The following is a 21,083-nucleotide window of genomic DNA, read 5'->3' on the forward strand; positions in this document are numbered from 1 at the left end:
TTTCTGTCGTTTGATTGAACCAATATTAAGCTTAGCTGATGCTTCTGTCGTCTGATTTGAAGAACAATGACAGTTATATGTTGACTGATTTCATATGCAACAACATAATTCTGTTGTTTGAAGTTGGTAGAAACAACATATCAACCACCTACTTCTGTTGTCTGAGAGCTCTTTGAACCCTACTTTTCTGTTATTTGAACGTGGTAGAAACAACATATCAACACCTACTTCTGTTGTCTGAGAGCTATTTGAACTCTATTTTTCTGTTGTTTGAACGTGGTAGAAACAACATATCAATCACCTACTTCTGTTGTCTGAGAGCTCTTTGAACTCTACTTTTCTGTTGTTTGAACTTGGTAGAAACAACATATGATCATTTGTTTATGTTGTTTCTATTTTCTTGATACAACATAAATTGTGCTGTATTTTCTTGATACAACATAAACCTGCATATATCTGTTGCCTTTCAACCATTTTAACATCAGTCATTTACAATCATCGAAACCATAAAATTGGGACTAAAATCAGCATTGAAAATGATGGCTTCGTTTCATTAATTGCATCAACATCATCCAAAATACAATCCATAGTTCCAACTCTAAACCTAGCCAACAGTTACATTATGATCAAGAGAACCAAAAAACCATCTTATCTCGATCATTTACCTAGTGCACCAAGTCAACAACCTATAAGGTAAAGAAAGAGTAGCTAGACAGAGCAACTGCATGCATAATTTAAGTTCATCAACACTTTCCATCAGTTATATATGAATGCACAAAAACAGTTCAAAGTGCTACTCATCTACCTTAAACAGAACCAAAATTCAAACTGTATAACATGATTTGCCCATTCAGCTCGAACCACATCATGATGCCTTCTCTTCTTTTGAGCATTCTTTTGCAATTTCCTTAAGGCCTTTTTAGTTTTTAATACTCATGAAGCTAACATTGATGCGTAGAAGTACCTACATTACAATAGCATGAAAACACTATATTAATGTATAGCAAGGCAGTTTAGAAGCATTCTTTTCTGGATAAATTGAAATTTGAACTCTACTTTTTTTCTTCATTGACTAATTGAAAACATCATGTACTGGAAAAAGGGTCGTAGCACAATAGCACATCCACTTAAATTTGAAGTTAACTAGAGAAAGAACAAGATAACATACTGATCCATCCCACAGACCATGGTATACAGTTCCACATGGACCTGCAGAGGAAAGTAAAATGGCAAAAGGATATTAGAATGAAATTCAACAGAGCACTTCAAAGTTGGAATTTAATCCAAGCAAAGTCTCATTTGAAAATTTCTATCTTTTTTTATCGCCGGCTGAGCCAGACGAGGAAGAAGAGAGATGAACTTATACCTCTAGCAATCACAGTGCCTTGTGACACTTTTACAACAACACAAGAGCAAGAAACAACCTTTTTCACTTTCTCTAAGAACCAATCATGCAATGCTGGTAGAGAGAGGGTATTGAATTAAATTAGTGAAAAGTATTGCACCTTATATCTGTGCATTATTTTAAAAGAAATAAGTAAACAAACCTTGCTGGGAAGGGATCAGCTGGAGTACCTATCTCTGTTTGCATAACAGTTGCTCCTCCAGTTGCATCACTTACAAAATGATTGTAAATGTTCCTGCAGATACAACATATATAGGGAGTAATTAGATTGATAGAGCTGAGAAGGTTGTCATATAAGAGAGTGGGAGGTGTCACATAGCTTTACCCTTTTTCAATGCCTATATCCTTATTGACATACACCCGTAGGCACCTCTTATTCCTAGTGCGTCACATAGCTTCAGTGGTCCATGTAACCACCTGTTTCAGTTAACTAATGAAAAAGAAGTTTGGTCAATGATGGATAATATTGGATATGCAAAAATAAGGATATATAAGTTTTAATTTCTTTAGAGATGCTTCAGAAAAGAAGAAAAGAAAAAAAAGTGGCTTTAGAAGGGACTGACTAGAGTTATATGATTTCCTCAGCAATAATGACTAGTTTGCATCTGGGTGGGTATACTTAATATGACTACTGTAAATTATAACTTGAGAAACTATAAGAGTGTGTTTGGATGAGGGAAAAAATGATGGAATTTAATTAAAAGTGAGGATTTCATAATTCCTAAAAGCCAATTCCCTCGTTTGGCATTATCAGATTGAAAATTTTAAATTTCTCTGTGGAAAAAAACGAAGGAATTCGTTATTTAAATTCCTCACTTCAATTTCCACCAAAATAGGTGTCATTTACGAATTCCTTTGCAGTATTCAATTTTTATTTCCAAAACAAGAATTTTTTCTATTTTATCTTTTTATTTTTTTTAAACTTTCTTAATTTATTACACATTTCAAATCCTAAATAGATGCAACCAAACAATAGAAATTGCAATTAATGGAATTTTAGATTGATGGAGTTAAAGATTCCATCATTTATAAATTCCTACGGATTTTATAATTTTCTCATCCAAACGCACCGTAAAGAATTTTTTTTTTCTCCAACTAAAATTGCAACTTGTATCTTTAATTCTACGAAATTGATTGACTTTAAACTGATGAGATGAGAACAACATGTCTATTGGGAGAGAAGAAAGAGCCAAAGCATTCTTGTCACCCATTTTTATGACATAAAAAGGAACCGGAACTGGTGAGTATGATGCAAATGAAAAGGAGTAGCACAACTGCATAACAATTAAAAAGTATAATTCAGTACATATAGGAGAACTGAGAAGAAAAGAAGGAAAGAAAGACTTAATTACTTTCTAAGTCTGTTTTCAACCACATGCTTCCAATATCTCTCCACAAGCTGACTCCAATGATCTAAATTTTCAAGTTTAATGCAATATACAAAACCAAAACATGAAGATGATGACAGCTGCCAAGGTACCAATTGCAACTAAACATGCATATTTAAACTAGAAAGTGCACCCGCGCGATGCTGCGGGAATATGAGTGATAGAACTGGATAAAACTGAATTTAGGTTTTTCATCTACAAAACTGATTTCAACTTATATAACATTCACAGAATGTCATGTAGTGCACCTGTAAATAAACAAATACTTTGTTATAATGACAATCATATAATTCATAACATGCACTGTTTTTAGCAAATTCTAATCTTCATTCCTTTCAAATTCACATCAATTGCTGTTCACTCTTTTTTCATCTGTAAGTCGTTCACATTCATAGAAACACAAAGTAAAAACAAAATTAAACAAATTCAGATATATACCCACATCAAGCAAGAGAATTAATTAGCAAGTACCTAATGGGTAATGGAGACAAAGGGATTACCTCAAATTTGGCATTCTACGTTGCAGCACTCTTGGTGAAGTTTACACTGCTTGAGACAAAATAAGAAGTAAAGAGTATGAGTTACATATTAGCTTCTTTTTTTTCTTTTTGATTTGTACTATGCATTGTAGTCTAGGAGACACGCAAATAAGATTTTATGCAAACTACATCACATCCGTGCATGTTCTTTGGTTCAAAACAATTGATGCATAATTCAAAGGTGATCACAAACTTGAGCAGAAATATCCAAAATGCAACTATGGCAAGAATGCATCTCTTTTTTCTGCCCCTTAGTTTGAGATAGGCTTCCATTAAGTCAGATCGAAAGGAGCTAAATTCAATGACTTCAATACATCGAAGATATTACCTCCTCCACTGTCAGTGAATTCAAGTTATTCTTCGAAAACAAAAAAATCATACCGGACGCAAAGAGACCAAGACTCAAACAGCACGAAAAAAAAAGAACTCAGCTTCTAACCAAACCTCCGACAATCACAACAACGATAAAACACAAAATCCAATAGCTCAATATAACTGAAATCCAGTGGCAGAGAATAAAAAACAAAGCTGAATTTCATCATAACTTCAAATAGAGAGATATTGTTACAAAAGAGAACCACAATCCTATAAAGTTATTGTCCAGTTCTGCAAGAACAGAAGGAAAAAAAAAAATCACACCCAATTAGATAAGTATAGTTGCTACCTGATCAAAACCTAGACCCAAATGTTACTTGTCACGCCCCGAATTTTGAATAATAAATTCAAATCCGAAACCTGAATAATTACAATTACAAAAAACCAAATCTCGAAACTTCGAGTTCATTATTACAATTCACTCTCACAATATATTATAAAGCTCAAATGAGCATAACACACCTCACAACTTACAATTGTTGTAAAACTCTAACAATTGCTCTAACCGCACGATCACCGTCCTGGTTCTCCTGTCCTGTAGGATTACCCGCTACACAATTTGAATAGTGTACCGGGAGTTGCAACAACACAAAACCCGGTAAGCTTTTTACAGCCAGTATGAGTAAACAAGAAAGAACTGTTGATTTATTAGATTTCAAGACTACCACAAACCCACGTTACTTTCTCACTCTCATATATATATATAGACACTTATGAGTTACTCTCAATTTAGCTCATAAGATCACTCACTCTCATATATATATATAGACACTTATGAGTTACTCTCAAATTCGCTCATAAGATTTCCCAACATTTGGTAGACAGACTCATATATATATATAGACCCTTATGAGTTACTCTCAATTTCCCTCATAAGGTTACCATATATATATTGACACTTATGAGTTACTCTCAATTTCACTCATAAGTTCACTCCACATTTGGCAGACAGACTAGAGCTCTAACTGAACGTAACCACTCGTCCGGCCACAGACGTGATTACGATTTAATACTATTAATAACCACCAGCCCGGTACGAGAGCGTGATTCACTAATAGATGCCATGGTCACCTCGTGACCTAGTGATCTCCACAGATCACAACAATTTATTGTTCCTCAACAATAAAACTCAACACCTCTCACAATATATTGTTTCTCAACAATAAACTCAATATCTCTCACAATATATTGTTTCTCAACAATAACTCAACACAACTCCAACAATACATATTATTTCACGTAATAATATATATACAGACATTCACACAGGAATGTCTAGTAACACCAACAATAGTTCATATGATTGCAACAAAATAAAGCAATTAATTGTATTGGGTTCGTAATATGAACCACGTGAGGTTTACTCACCTCGATAATCCCGCTGCGTCTTCAATTCAGCTCAAAATACGGTCCACAATCGTCCACCAACTCAAACCGTCAATCACCTAGTCCAATAATGATCTTGACTTAGCCAACAACTCAAATATGTAATTAAACGACGATCCAACGCTCAGATTCAAATTAAACGATGATCCAACGGTCGGATCTGAATTTAATGATGATCCAACGGTCGGATCCTCACGGATCGCCTTTAGGATCATCCTCCAAAATTAACACGAAGATCCAACGGTCAGATCTTCCTGAATCGCCTTTACTAACATCTCCACAAAATTATATGAAAATCCGACGGTCAGATTCTCACGAATCGCCTTCCGAATCACTATTTCTCAATTATACGAAGATCCAACGGTCGGATCTTCGCCCGTGACCTCACAAGGTCACCGGGACAGTCATACGATCAACATATCCAAAATTGAAGCAAAACCGATGGTCAGATCTTCACAGATCGTAACCCGAAGATAAACGTAAAAACGTTAAATAGTAACGTCAAAACGTAAATCCACTATTTATCAACTTTTTCTAACATGACCATGTTATATATCAAAACGCTCGTATGGATGCATAGATCATCGCCTAGATAATGAAAACTCGAAATATGGTCTGATGCGCCGCCACAAACGGTGGTCAGTGGGCGGTCAACGCGGCGGTCAACGCCGGTCAACCACCTCAGATGGCAAAGTGACCAACTACAAACTGGTTCAAAATGAAAGGGTGGTCGACTTTCATACCTGGAGCTAAGCCTGGTTCGGCCTAGATCGTCCTAGATCAAGCGTTGAAGTTGGATTAATCTCGTGCGTCTGATCAGATTCCAGATTGAATCAGGGACGTCGAAATCTTCAACTCGTGATCTTTCACTCCACACTCCAAATCGTCAAGCAAGGAGGATATGAGGATGATCAGGGGAAGGAGGAGATCACGAAAATGGGGAGGATCGGCCCGTGCAACGCCGGCGTCGATGAGATCCGGTCGGGTCGGTTACTTCGCCTGGGGTCGCTTCGATCCAGGTTTGGGGGCAACGGCGGTGCAAGAAAGTGGCACCAGGCGACTGGGCGGCTTGCGGCGATCACAAGGAGGGCCGGGTCGTGGCCGGAGGACGCCGGAGGCCGGAGATGGGTCCGGGTCGGGTCAGTCGAATAGTTCCGGGTCTGAGGGTTTTCGATCGAGAGAGAGAGAGAACCGGAGGGACTATTTAGCAAAAAGGGAAAAGTTTCGTCCTTAATGAAAGAATTTGGAAAATTTCTCTATTTATAGAAAAAACCCAATTTTAAAATATTCATAACTTAATCATACGAACTCCGAATATTGCGTTCCACATGTCCACGAACTCGTATCGACGAGCTCTACAACTTTCATGAAGGAAGTTTTCCCAAATTTTGAACGTATAAAAAGTCAACTTTGTTGACCCCCTAAAAACGTTCGTTTTCGAAAATAAAATCGTTCGAACTAATTCCACGACTTCTCCAAGCTTCGTACTCGCTCCTACTATCGTGAAATCATTTCTAAAAATCCACGGAATTTAATTTGGATTTTTTCGGGTATTACAATCTACCCTCCTTAAAGAAATTTCGTCCCGAAATTTGAGCGTAAGTCAATTCCTCTCGATTAAGGTTGACCTAACCATAGAATCTCCATCTTTTCCAAATCTGTAGTAATCTACAGAGCCTCAACCCTTTGTATAAAAATACATTCCTATGGCCACTAAATCCTTTCATCACAAACGTAAACGCACAACACAACTGTTCAACATCAATCCACATCAATTACACAAAATCATCACATGGATCATCTCATAGATCCTCACATAGATCTTCACATAGATCATCACATAGATCTTCACATAGATCATCACTCTGTGCTGGCATACAAGCACAGTAAACACTCTCACAAAGTGTTTCGCTACTCAATTAGTATCACGGTAAATCTCCATAGTAAAACTTAAGCATGCACCACTCTTCACAACCATAGAGATGCATCACTCAAAACAAATCATCCCCAAAAGCACGCCAATTAATTATGTCACCCAATGATGATGACTTGGGCTTGCTCAATCCTTGGGCTAAGCACTAGGGCTGGCCAATTGGGCCTGAAGAAATCGGACCATCCACATTTCGAACCGGCCCAAACCACTTTGGGTTTAACATTTGGGCCTACTATTCGGGCCGAACAATTGGGCTTACTATTTGGACCTATCAATCGGCCCACCAACTTCCAGCTCGGCTACGGTATGAAATTGTACATACCGTATATACGTATACATACCGTACAGATCGTGTATACGTATGCATACCGTACAACTGTATATACGTATGCATACTGTACAGACCGTATATACGTATGTATACCGTACATACCGTATATACATCCGTATATCAAGCATATACGAGACCCAAAAATATTTGTAAGAGGTAGGGTTCGAACTCCCGACCTCAAACACGAAGGTTTTGCTCCCAACCACTGAAGCAAGAGCTGCCTTCATTAATATATGCTCACGTGTTATATTTATTATGTCATAAGTGACATAAATAAAATAACGGGGAAGGCAAGGTTCGAAACCTCAACCTGTCGCACGAAACCTTTGTCCCCCAACCACTGGAGCACAAGCTGTGCTTAATATAATGTGTACAAATTTTATACTTATTATGTCATAAACGAACATAATAAAAATAAACGAGAGGCGAGGTTCGAACCTCAGACCTCTTGTACACGAACTGTACACTCAACCACTCGAGCACGGCTGCTCACGTTATTATCCATACCAATCCTTTTATTTAAACCAACTGTTTCAACTGTTTCAACAATTCGGCCCAACTCATCCAAAACTGTTTCAGAAACTCGGCCCATCATGTCCAAAACTGTTTCTGAAACTCGGCCCATCAGGCCTCCACCCACAGCTACAGTGATGCCTTGATCCGAGACAGGCCCAAGTACGGCCCACTTGTGTCACGGCTTATCCCTTCCGTGATTTACGGCAGTCAAATCTGCTTTCGGCTAAAGCTGTCTGCCACAGCATCTCGAGGTTCGGCCTGTCCCCTTACACGCTCTCCACGCGCCAACAACTTTTCCGGGTTTTCGGATGACTTTAATCCAACGCGTGGATTCAAATTCTGAGATCGTTCATCCAACGGTGGAGATCTGCTCACCTTGTTCTATAAATAGGTGCATTCTGGGGAAAAACTGTTCACTCCAAAAGAAAAGAAATTTTCTTCCGAGCTCAAGCCTTTCTCTCTCAACTCTTCAGCCTTTCTCTTCTCAAATCCTTTCTTCATCAATTTCAATCCTTCTCTTCTGATCTTCTCTCCCATCTAGTTGATTCAATCCCATCTTTCCTCTGAACTTTCAGATCTTCAATCTTTTCCTCCAAATCTTCAATCCTTCTTTCTCAGATCTTTTCTTCCATTTGAAGATTCGATCTCATCTTTCCTCTGAGAATCTCAGATCTCCAATCACCAGTTCAACAACTCCAATCCTTCTAACAAAATCTCCCTCAAACACTAAACCATGTATTCCTCGATTTCCACATCCTCTCACCCCATGACCCAAGAGCCACGAACTCTGCAACTAATGGAGCTCCAAACCCCGCAACAAATGGAACCACAACAACAGCAACCAACAGAGGAGGGAGGAAACACCCAAGCAGCTGGAAGTAGTGCCAACATGGATTTCTGGCGAAGCCGTACCAGGTGGATTCCTACTCCAGAACAAATAAGAATCCTCAAGGATCTTTACTATGTCAAGGGATTTAAGTGCCCAACTACAGAGCAGATTCACGAGATCTGTCTCCAGCTGAACCAGTATGGGTATGTTGAGGGTAAGAACATTTACTTTTGGTTCCAGAACGTCAGGGCTCGAGAGAAGCAGATGAATAGGTGTAATCAGGCTGCTCCAGTGCCCATGGGAACTAGTTCTCTTGGTACTGGTAGATCCATTGATCTCAATTTTGGGTCCACTGGTTCTACTGGTGCTAGTGGATCCATCGACATCAATTTTGGGCCAGCTGGTGGATCCATTGACATCAATTTTGGGTCCACTAGTTCTACTGATGATGGTAGATCCATTGATCTCAACTTTGGTTCCACCTATTCTACTGGTAATGAAGGATTTCTTGATTTAAATTTTGTTTCATATTCTTCCTCACACTTCAACACTAATACCAGTCCAACTCTTTTGGCACAACAGGAGGACAAACATCCCTGCAACAACGAGGAGGAGATCACCAGGAGGTTCAAACTCTTCCTCTGTTCCCCGTGCACGGCGAGGACGTCTTTGGTAACCTGAAGACTACTTCCGAGGAAGGTAGTGCACATGATTACTATTTCGGTGGCTCAGGCGGTTACAACCGTGGATCTCCAGTTTCTCTTGAGCTCAGCCTCAACCCATCCGGAGCTGCTGACTAGGCTTAGTACAGCATAGTCCTCGTTTTCCTTTTTTTTTTTTTTTTTTTTTTTCTTTTTTTTTTTTGTAATATAAACTCAATAAGATGGTGTGCATGTTTTCTTTCCTGTTTGTTTAACCAACAACAACACCAAGGATCGAACCTTGGTCACCCAATACTATTTTCAAAACCATAAACAACTCTACTGCACACATCTTTCATAATGATGCAATAAAAACAATCACTCAAAAAAAATCCAACAATCAATTAAGTCGCATCGAGGTCTAGCTAGTATCCTCTGAGTCAAACCAAACACAACAATTTCATCGATAGGATTAGGGATTTATAAAGCTAAACACATCCTGAGTTAGCTAGGAAAAACCCACGTTTTTAGAGTTACTCTTACAACTCTTATAGAATCTCGATAATTCCATCTATCAATTGCTTCAACAAAAACTCACCACAATTCAATCCCTAACATTTAGCGATTCAGAAATCGAATCAAACTCCATATCACATAGTAATTCACTTGAACCACTATGGATACCTAACAAAGTCACTAAAATCAATATCTGAAATTGCGTTTAACTATATCACCTAAAATCAATCACCAAAGGCAAACCCTTGCCTGACTCTAACATGTCCTCCATGCTTCTTCCTGCACCATACATAGGCCTCAAAATTCAATTTCATTCACTTGAACAAAACTATATTCACAAGTCTGCTATAGACATCAGGGAAAAACCCATACTTTTACTCATAACTTTTCCTTCTAAAAGTTCATCACGTAGTGTATATAAAATCACCACACAACCTTCTTAGTCTACACTAAGAATTCAATCTCACACAAGGTCAGCATAATTGCCTCAGAGTCACTTTAATCACGTATCACATGTCAATTACCAAAACTCCACTAAGACGTCTCTTTATAAAACAAGATATCTAATCCTTGATACGTACACCTCATCTAAAATCTGTACGTCCAACTTAAGAAGACAAAATTTATAACAATTCATACTCGTATCCACACTAGGTACGTGCATAGGTCCACACCATGTCTTCAACCAAACACTTCAACAATCAAAAGAACCTCATTTCCATAAAACAATCCTCGTTGACTTAACAGAGTTGAATCAAGAGGTTCCTATTCCTCAAGGATTGTAACTCGCGGCCACTGAACTTATTCCAATACGAACCTACAAGACAACTGTAAGGTTCTAAGTACAACCCCTTCGAATCTCCATCACCTAAGGAGTATAGTATGCTTGGCTAAGACATGTATAACACTTAAAACACAGTATAAGTCAAATACAAATTCATATTAACCAAGTCAATACTATAGGGAAGGTATTCACGTTCCCTAAACGACCTAGCGGCCTAAACAACTCCCAACACTCACGCATACCCAATGACTTAGCCAATACCGAAGAGCACACGATGGGGATCCGCTGCAGACGGGCCATCACTCGGAAGGTATTGACACATCACCAAATATGCACCTTACGCTCTGATACCAAACTGTCACGCCCCGAATTTTGAATAATAAATTCAAATCCGAAACCTGAATAATTACAATTACAAAAAACCAAATCTCGAAACTTCGAGTTCATTATTACAATTCACTCTCACAATATATTATAAAGCTCAAATGAGCATAACACACCTCACAACTTACAATTGTTGTAAAACTCTAACAATTGCTCTAACCGCACGATCACCGTCCTGGTTCTCCTGTCCTGTAGGATTACCCGCTACACAATTTGAATAGTGTACCGGGAGTTGCAACAACACAAAACCCGGTAAGCTTTTTACAGCCAGTATGAGTAAACAAGAAAGAACTGTTGATTTATTAGATTTCAAGACTACCACAAACCCACGTTACTTTCTCACTCTCATATATATATATAGACACTTATGAGTTACTCTCAATTTAGCTCATAAGATCACTCACTCTCATATATATATATAGACACTTATGAGTTACTCTCAAATTCGCTCATAAGATTTCCCAACATTTGGTAGACAGACTCATATATATATATAGACCCTTATGAGTTACTCTCAATTTCCCTCATAAGGTTACCATATATATATTGACACTTATGAGTTACTCTCAATTTCACTCATAAGTTCACTCCACATTTGGCAGACAGACTAGAGCTCTAACTGAACGTAACCACTCGTCCGGCCACAGACGTGATTACGATTTAATACTATTAATAACCACCAGCCCGGTACGAGAGCGTGATTCACTAATAGATGCCATGGTCACCTCGTGACCTAGTGATCTCCACAGATCACAACAATTTATTGTTCCTCAACAATAAAACTCAACACCTCTCACAATATATTGTTTCTCAACAATAAACTCAATATCTCTCACAATATATTGTTTCTCAACAATAACTCAACACAACTCCAACAATACATATTATTTCACGTAATAATATATATACAGACATTCACACAGGAATGTCTAGTAACACCAACAATAGTTCATATGATTGCAACAAAATAAAGCAATTAATTGTATTGGGTTCGTAATATGAACCACGTGAGGTTTACTCACCTCGATAATCCCGCTGCGTCTTCAATTCAGCTCAAAATACGGTCCACAATCGTCCACCAACTCAAACCGTCAATCACCTAGTCCAATAATGATCTTGACTTAGCCAACAACTCAAATATGTAATTAAACGACGATCCAACGCTCAGATTCAAATTAAACGATGATCCAACGGTCGGATCTGAATTTAATGATGATCCAACGGTCGGATCCTCACGGATCGCCTTTAGGATCATCCTCCAAAATTAACACGAAGATCCAACGGTCAGATCTTCCTGAATCGCCTTTACTAACATCTCCACAAAATTATATGAAAATCCGACGGTCAGATTCTCACGAATCGCCTTCCGAATCACTATTTCTCAATTATACGAAGATCCAACGGTCGGATCTTCGCCCGTGACCTCACAAGGTCACCGGGACAGTCATACGATCAACATATCCAAAATTGAAGCAAAACCGATGGTCAGATCTTCACAGATCGTAACCCGAAGATAAACGTAAAAACGTTAAATAGTAACGTCAAAACGTAAATCCACTATTTATCAACTTTTTCTAACATGACCATGTTATATATCAAAACGCTCGTATGGATGCATAGATCATCGCCTAGATAATGAAAACTCGAAATATGGTCTGATGCGCCGCCACAAACGGTGGTCAGTGGGCGGTCAACGCGGCGGTCAACGCCGGTCAACCACCTCAGATGGCAAAGTGACCAACTACAAACTGGTTCAAAATGAAAGGGTGGTCGACTTTCATACCTGGAGCTAAGCCTGGTTCGGCCTAGATCGTCCTAGATCAAGCGTTGAAGTTGGATTAATCTCGTGCGTCTGATCAGATTCCAGATTGAATCAGGGACGTCGAAATCTTCAACTCGTGATCTTTCACTCCACACTCCAAATCGTCAAGCAAGGAGGATATGAGGATGATCAGGGGAAGGAGGAGATCACGAAAATGGGGAGGATCGGCCCGTGCAACGCCGGCGTCGATGAGATCCGGTCGGGTCGGTTACTTCGCCTGGGGTCGCTTCGATCCAGGTTTGGGGGCAACGGCGGTGCAAGAAAGTGGCACCAGGCGACTGGGCGGCTTGCGGCGATCACAAGGAGGGCCGGGTCGTGGCCGGAGGACGCCGGAGGCCGGAGATGGGTCCGGGTCGGGTCAGTCGAATAGTTCCGGGTCTGAGGGTTTTCGATCGAGAGAGAGAGAGAACCGGAGGGACTATTTAGCAAAAAGGGAAAAGTTTCGTCCTTAATGAAAGAATTTGGAAAATTTCTCTATTTATAGAAAAAACCCAATTTTAAAATATTCATAACTTAATCATACGAACTCCGAATATTGCGTTCCACATGTCCACGAACTCGTATCGACGAGCTCTACAACTTTCATGAAGGAAGTTTTCCCAAATTTTGAACGTATAAAAAGTCAACTTTGTTGACCCCCTAAAAACGTTCGTTTTCGAAAATAAAATCGTTCGAACTAATTCCACGACTTCTCCAAGCTTCGTACTCGCTCCTACTATCGTGAAATCATTTCTAAAAATCCACGGAATTTAATTTGGATTTTTTCGGGTATTACATTACTCTTCCCCTTGACTCTAATTCTGCATGGACAGAAAGCAAAAAAAAATTACTCATGACGGATTCATAGATACAGATCTATATATATATATATATATATATATATATGAAATTCGGTGATCCTTTAACAAAAGAAAGAAGGAAGAACACAACTAATTAAAAGCCTCCACCCACACCAAAAATCAGAGCTTTGCAATTCAGATACAATCTGAGAAACAAAGCTCATGCTGATGAAATTTTACACAAAACCCTTAATCGAATAATCCCAAAAAACCGTACCCAACAAAATTGACCCAAAAATTAACATCAAGCAGTTACCTTTTATGCCTCAAAGCTGGAAACAAATGGAAATTGAGACCTGTCTATGCCGATCAACAACCTCCCTCACTATCAATCTAAGCGAGACGAAGAACCACAGCATAGACCAATTGAGTCTTGGGTAAAGATGAGATCGGTCATGTGAGAGAGAGAAAGAGAGAGGGAAACTATCTTCGAGTGTTCTTTGAAACCTTAACTGACTTAGAGATAGATTAAGATCTAGTGATCTGAAATCATCAACAAGAAAGAAATTTACACAAAAACCAATTCAAAACATAAACTCCACCTGAATTTTTATCTTTGATTGACTAAGGATTCCACTCCTCAGCTATTAGACTCCGGATTTTAGATGGCAGGGAAGAAGATTAGGGCTTTGCTGAGTGATGAGAGAACAGTGATGGTCGATGCACCGAGGTGGAAAGAGTAGAAAATTGCTTATTGATAGGACCAAGTGAAAATTTGATAATGAAACTGAGGGTAGGTGAAACAGAAGGGTTTGCATCTGAGAGGGAACACGAAAATGCCCAAAGCAATTTTGGGGAAAATAGAATGCGCATGGAGTGGATCAAATGTCTAGCAAACCTCTGAGGAGGTATAGACGCCTTTGCCCTCGCGCAACATCTCCTGTTTTTTCTTTTGTAGTGCTGTTGACGTCGTAACATATATACAAGAACATCGAGTGTAAAAAAACGTCCTTAAAAAAATTAGTGGGTGTCCCCAAAATGGTTTTCTGTAGTAGTGATTGCAAGTTACTTTGGATGATGAACTGAAGTTGGAAAATAAAAAGAAGAAGGTTTATATAAATTATAAACCCAGCAGTAAATCTAAAGCCAAATAACACCTAAATTGACTTCAAGAACAAACCATCCCCAAATCCATAAACCCAGCAGCAAATTCCTAAATTAGAGTAAGACCCAACTCTATTTCAGTCACCCACATCTCTAAATCGATAGAAGCCCAAACACCCAAACCTAATTGCAAAGGACATTAGCAAAAACACCCAAATCAATATCCCAAGAGAACCCTAAAACCCAAAACAAATCAATACTTCGGAGAAAGAGGCTTACCATCCAACAATAGTGAATCAATACTTCGGAATCGTTCGTGAAATTGAAGAACTCAACCAAAACCCAAGTTAGCTGGAGGAGAGGTTGAAGAAGAATCTTTTGTGTCCAAAACCTAACTTAGGCGGTGCGTCTCTAGCTTCCGTCTCTTCTGGGGAAGAAGAACCTCTCATGGTTTTGAGATGAGAGGAATGAATCGATCTGATAGCTAGCTCTAGTTGCTCTAGGTCAGGAGAGCGCGAGGTAAAAAAGAGATGTTTTGATTTTTTCACTGGGTACGGGAAAGCACGGGGTGAGAGGCTGCTTTGGTTGTTGGTTTGTACTTTGTAGACCGATACGAGAGAGCAGTGATGGAGGAATAGCAGCAAAGAAGAGGAGCTGCTTGGTCGGGCGAGGGAAAACTAAGAATGAACGAAGACGGTGAGCTTTTTCATTTTTCCACCAAGTGGTGGAACGCGGGGTCTAGGTCAGAAGAAGAGGGACTTGTAGTTAGGCCAAAAAACTGTTTTTGTCCACACAAGGAGAAATAACTTTTCCATTTACTCAGACAACAGAATCTGTTGTCTGAATTTTCTAAATTATAACAAACTTGAAAAAGTTGAATTGGTGTTGATTTTGATACCATTTAGACGACATAAATAATTAAATCTGTTGTCTGAAGACTTTCAAAAAAATCAGACAACAGAAAAAACGTCTTCTGTCGTCTGAGGGGTATGGTATGAAGCATTTTTTGACATAGTGAATGAACCTCAGGGGGAGCATATTTGTGACTTGTTTCCCACTCCAATTCCTGTTGAAGCTGCAATAGGCACTCCTAGTTCACCACAACTAGTTCAACAATTTGCAAACACTGAAGAGGTGCCGACAGAGTCCAATACTCAAGATGATCAACAAGAAGTTGTACCAAACACATCTCAACCTCGAAGAAACCCACCAAGGATGAGACATCCACCACCAAGACTTCAGGACTATGAGACTTACACACCACGTTATCCTCTTGCACAAGTTGCTCATTCCATCAATACCTCCTCTTCTCATAGTGCTTTCCTCATCAAGATTTCCAAAGAAACTGAACCAAGGAATTTTGAAGAAGCAAATCAGTCACCCATTTGGAAGAAAGCTATGCATGATGAACTCAAAGCCCTTGATGACAACAGAACTTGGAGTATAGTCAAACTTCCCAAAGGCCAGAAAATTGTAGGGGCAAAATGGATTTACAAAATCAAGTTCAACTCCGATGGTTCAATTGAGCGGCACAAGGCAAGGTTAGTTGCTCGTGGCTTCACTCAAACCTTTGGTGTTGATTATAAAGAGACTTTTGCTCCAGTTGCTAAAATGAACTCAGTTCGAGTTTTGTTATCTGTTGCTATAAATTGTGGCTGGTCTCTATACCAAATGGACGTCAAGAATGCATTCTTGCACGGAGATCTAGAAGAAGATGTGTATATGAGATTACCTCCTGGTCACCCACGTGAAAGCGAAGCTGGAATGGTGTGCAAACTTCACAAGGCCCTATATGGTTTGAAACAATCCCCACGTGCTTGGTATTCCAAACTGAGTTCGGTCCTTCTTGCCTCAAGCTTTAAGCGAAGTCATGCAGACTCCTCCTTATTTGTTCGACGTGGCAAGGCTGGCACGTTGGTTGTTCTAGTATATGTGGATGACTTAATCATCACTGGAGATAATGTGGATGAGATTAAGTCTCTCAAGTTAGCCTTGCACAACACCTTTGCCATCAAAGATCTTGGACCATTGAAGTACTTTCTGGGAATTGAAATGGATCACTCCTCGAATGGTATGTTCTTAAATCAACGTAAATATGTTGTTGATCTTCTTGATGAGGCAGGAATGAAGGAGAGTAAGCCTGCACGCACTCCTCTTAGTAGCAGACTTAAAATAGATGTTGAAGGAGAGCCTCTCTCGGATATTTGTGTTTATCAACGTCTTGTGGGTAAGCTCATCTATCTCACCATTACAAGACCAGATATCACTTACGCTGTGAGTTTGGTTAGTCAATTCATGCACTCTCCTACAACTCATCATCTACAAATTGTCAAAAGGATTCTTCGCTACTTAAAGGGCACAGTTGATCGAGGAATTATTATGAAGAACAATGGTCACTTCAACCTTGTGGGCTACTCAGACTCTGACTGGGCAGGCAATTCCATTGATCGAAAGTCTACAACTGGGTATTGTACCTTCATTGGAGGCAATCTAGTTACCTGGAAAAGTAAGAAACAAACGGTGGTTGCTCGTTCTAGTGCCGAAGCTGAGTATCGTGCAATGGCATCCATAGCTTGTGAACTCATATGGTTAAAGACATTGTTGGGTGACTTAGGCATTATATGCCCTGCACCCATAACTCTACATTGTGACAACCAGGCTGCCATGCATATTGCAGCCAATCCTGTCTTCCATGAACGCACCAAACATATTGAAGTAGACTGTCACTTTGTTCGAGATCAGGTTCAGTCTAAGCTTATTGAAACAGTATACACACGATCATGCGATCAACTAGCAGATATTTTTACGAAGATTCTCGCTTCCGCTCAGTTTGACCGTCTGCTTTCCAAGCTTGGCTCAAGGGACTTCCCTGATCCAGCTTGAGGGGGAGTGTTGGAAGTATAGGATCAGCTGTCAACATTGGCTGCTGTCAATGTTGGCTGGCTGCTGCATTCACATATGCATTTACACATGTTGTATTTAGTTGATGTCAACATTGGTTGGCTGCAGCAATTAGTTCATGCATTCACACATGCATTAATTGTTTGTAAGATGCCTATATAAAGCTAGGATGTTGTATCATCTTTATATCTGAAAATAAGATCAAGAGGAAGACATTCTTCCTCTCATATTTCATCCTCTCATATTTCAATAAGATAACTGAAACTGATTCCTTACTTATATCTGACACCGTTCAGAAGCCTTCCAACAAGAGCAGCCGGAACCCTTCCGGACAAAAGGTTGCTATTCAGGCATCTGCACAATAAGAACCAATAGTTACTGTTGTTACTATATCTTTACATTTAAAATATTAGGTTCTAAAAAAAAAGAAGCAGGACAAAAATCCCGCAGTCTTCTTAGCGAGGACAATTGTCCAAGCGTTTCAGGGATTGATCCGTTGAAGGAATTGTATGAAAGATCCCTGCCAAAAGAGTGTGATTTCAATTATTACGAGGATACAGTAAACAATAAGGAAATATAGCACTTTAATCTATATGAGAAGATATAGTACTAGAACTTGGAATTTCTCCAAGCGATGATGGAATGGCTCCATGGATATTAGTTCCACTGAGATTTCTGTACAAAAAATTTTCACATAATTTAATCATAAGTTAAATCACAATTTAATTTATAATTTATAATATCCACTAAGGAACTCACATGCTCTTTAAATGACGCAATTTTAAAATGTCATTGTACAAAAATCCCTTCAGACCTTGGTTATTGAGTGCCCTGAACAATCACAACAGTTCCCATTAATTCATATAACAAAAAATGTCTTAAAGCATTCTTCATCTAAAGATAATTATGTAGTCTAGAACTAATTACTCTGCTATGAGCAATAACTAATCTAATAGAACTAAACAGAAAGCTCTACAAGATCGTAATAAGCCTCTAGAGTTGGACCATTTACAGTTAAGTTACTTGCCTCACAAATGACTTCAAAGAAGAGGCAAGCTAAGAAAATACAAAGTGGGACTAATTTAAAATCTATAACCGGCAACATTCAGACAACAGAATACTAAACATCAAACATGATGGACAAGCAAAATTGAAGCAAGAAAGAAGTCAAAATATCAAACTCTATGGACAGGTTATAGTACTTTTAAGTAGCTCAAGTTATGCAAGCTAGCCCTATGAACAAGCCCTGTGAAAATTAAATGCTGGATAAATATTTGAAGTGATTTGGGAGTATCAACTAATTTACACCACTTAAGCTAAGAATCATAGAAAGGTTGAGATAATAATAGTCGGATGGAATGCCTCCATTTAGAAGATCACAAAGGGACGCATTATATAACAAATAAATAGTAAACCAGGAGCCTGCAAGAAAGATTTGATCTCAATTGCCTAGAGCTATTACAGGACTTGAGGTGAGGGTCAAAGATTAGTGTGGAGGGGTCAGGGGATGTTAGTACATGGTGGAAAAGTTGGGTCTGTGATGCAGGATGTTAGAAGTTCTTTGCATGTGGCAGTGAATTCTTTTAGCAACAACACAATTAGGTGGTAGATCCTAGTAATACATGATTGGTGTTAACATAAGATTGCAAGGAGTCCCTCTATTTATTCGTACTCAATAACCAATTAGGAATTCAGAAAAGTAGTGGAGAAACAAAAAAATAGTTTCTAGACTTATGTGTTCAGTCCGTTAACTTGATGTTTCCAACTAATGCCTTCTTGAAAGAAAAGGAACGGAAAAGAAAACAGAGAACAAATTTGGTTCTAGTTTGACAATGTAATTTCTTTGAGTGAGAAAATAAGGAAAGCAGTAATTGAAGCACATAAACAATTTCGAAAGACTCCGCAACAAACAATTTCAGAAAGATAGAACGAGAATAACTAAGATCAAATCAGATTGATACAGACATGGGAGACAAGATAAATAACTTACAGCTCGTCAACAACCCATTTGCTCTTGTTTCTATCATAATGACAGTTTATTCCCATCCACTGGTGTTGTTGGGGAACACAAGGGTCCCCATTCCAACCAAACCATCTGCTAAGCTCTAATCCATGCTTCAGTATCTTCAAAGCGTTAACTGCATTTTTCAAAAACATATGCGTTAACTGCATATATAATCAAATCCTGGAAGTGCTCGTTAAGTAGAGATAAACTAAATGAATAAACTGAAGAACAAATAAGAAATAACAGAATCGATCAATGCCTGAATTTGACGGGAACTTAAAAATACAAAAAAAAATGAGGGGGTAATATATACCTTCATCTGGTACTGTTTTGAACTCAGCTGTTATAATTTCAAAGATCTCGATTGCACAAATTAATGGAGGATTGCCTTTTGTAGGTCGCAAGGTTATAGTCAAATTGCTCCAAATTACACTAACAACTGCTTTCAGTACAAGGGCTGTATAATATGTTGAATATATTTGTAAAATTTTGATTTGCTTCTACTTTGTATTTGAACAAAATATAATCGAAATTAACCACAACTTGTTGACTTGATTAATTTGCAGTAGCAAATGAAGCATGAATAGATCAACTTAACCCAGCAAAGTACTTGAGTTTCTGAACTTGTTCACACTTTTACATCAACCAACACTTCCCTTATATAGGGTACAAGATTAACCTACAAAATATCTAAGATGAAAGCATATTAAACTAGATTAAAAAGTACTTTAGATACAAAATATCTAGCTTAATTTGAGTGGAGCAAACAGTAATGCAAGTGGCTGTAAAAATATCTTTCACCGCAGCTAAGACTCAACCTTCGCCAACAGACTTAGTTATTCCGCGAACTGTTATTCGCGAACACTACTTCTCAGCGAACTCGCGACTTACTTTTCCCCTCAGTGACGTCATCTCGCGAACGCACTTTTAGCGAACATTCGCAACGAACTCACTTCGCGAACTTTTCTTCCCGGTGACTTTATCTCGCGAACGCACTTTAGCGAACATTTGCGGATGGAGCATGAAAGCATTAATTCTATCATAATAGTCCCCACTAATTTTCAAAATATCAACATTCCGGACCCTTGGTATTCCATTTATGAGGATATCAAATACCCTCTGATCTACAGACATTGCTAGATCGAGTTCAGCAAAGTGAAACCACATTGTGTAGTTTCTGTTGCAATCAATGTCCATGGTGTGGTATACTCCAGATTGTGCTTACCATTGTAACCCAGGACGTACTGTTGTACTATAAATCTCTGCTGGGTAGAAGTTTGGAGGTTTCAGCACTTTCATAATGCTTTTGTTGCTTGTTATAAACCTCTGACCAGAAGTAGCAACGGGCGTCCAAACCCTATGAACGCCCCATGGGTGCTTGTCAAAGTAAGCCAGCTGCCACCCTCCCATCCCCAAAGGTTCTCCTGCTAACTGTTTTAAGAACC

At 38.9% G+C, this 21,083-nt stretch overlaps 1 long non-coding RNA gene across 1 annotated transcript; it reads right to left on the reverse strand.

The window, feature by feature from the left end:
- Window positions 1-527: 527 nt before the first annotated feature.
- Window positions 528-3,342, reverse strand: LOC133718448 (uncharacterized). Its single transcript, XR_009850302.1, has 6 exons — window positions 3,294-3,342; window positions 1,731-1,835; window positions 1,548-1,640; window positions 1,367-1,459; window positions 1,169-1,209; window positions 528-964 (listed from the first exon to the last, which is right to left on the reverse strand). It is a non-coding gene; the product is annotated as an uncharacterized LOC133718448 (long non-coding RNA).
- Window positions 3,343-21,083: the final 17,741 nt, after the last annotated feature.

This window comes from Rosa rugosa, chromosome 6 (assembly GCF_958449725.1).
Source record: "Rosa rugosa chromosome 6, drRosRugo1.1, whole genome shotgun sequence".
Lineage (NCBI taxonomy): Eukaryota > Viridiplantae > Streptophyta > Magnoliopsida > Rosales > Rosaceae > Rosa > Rosa rugosa.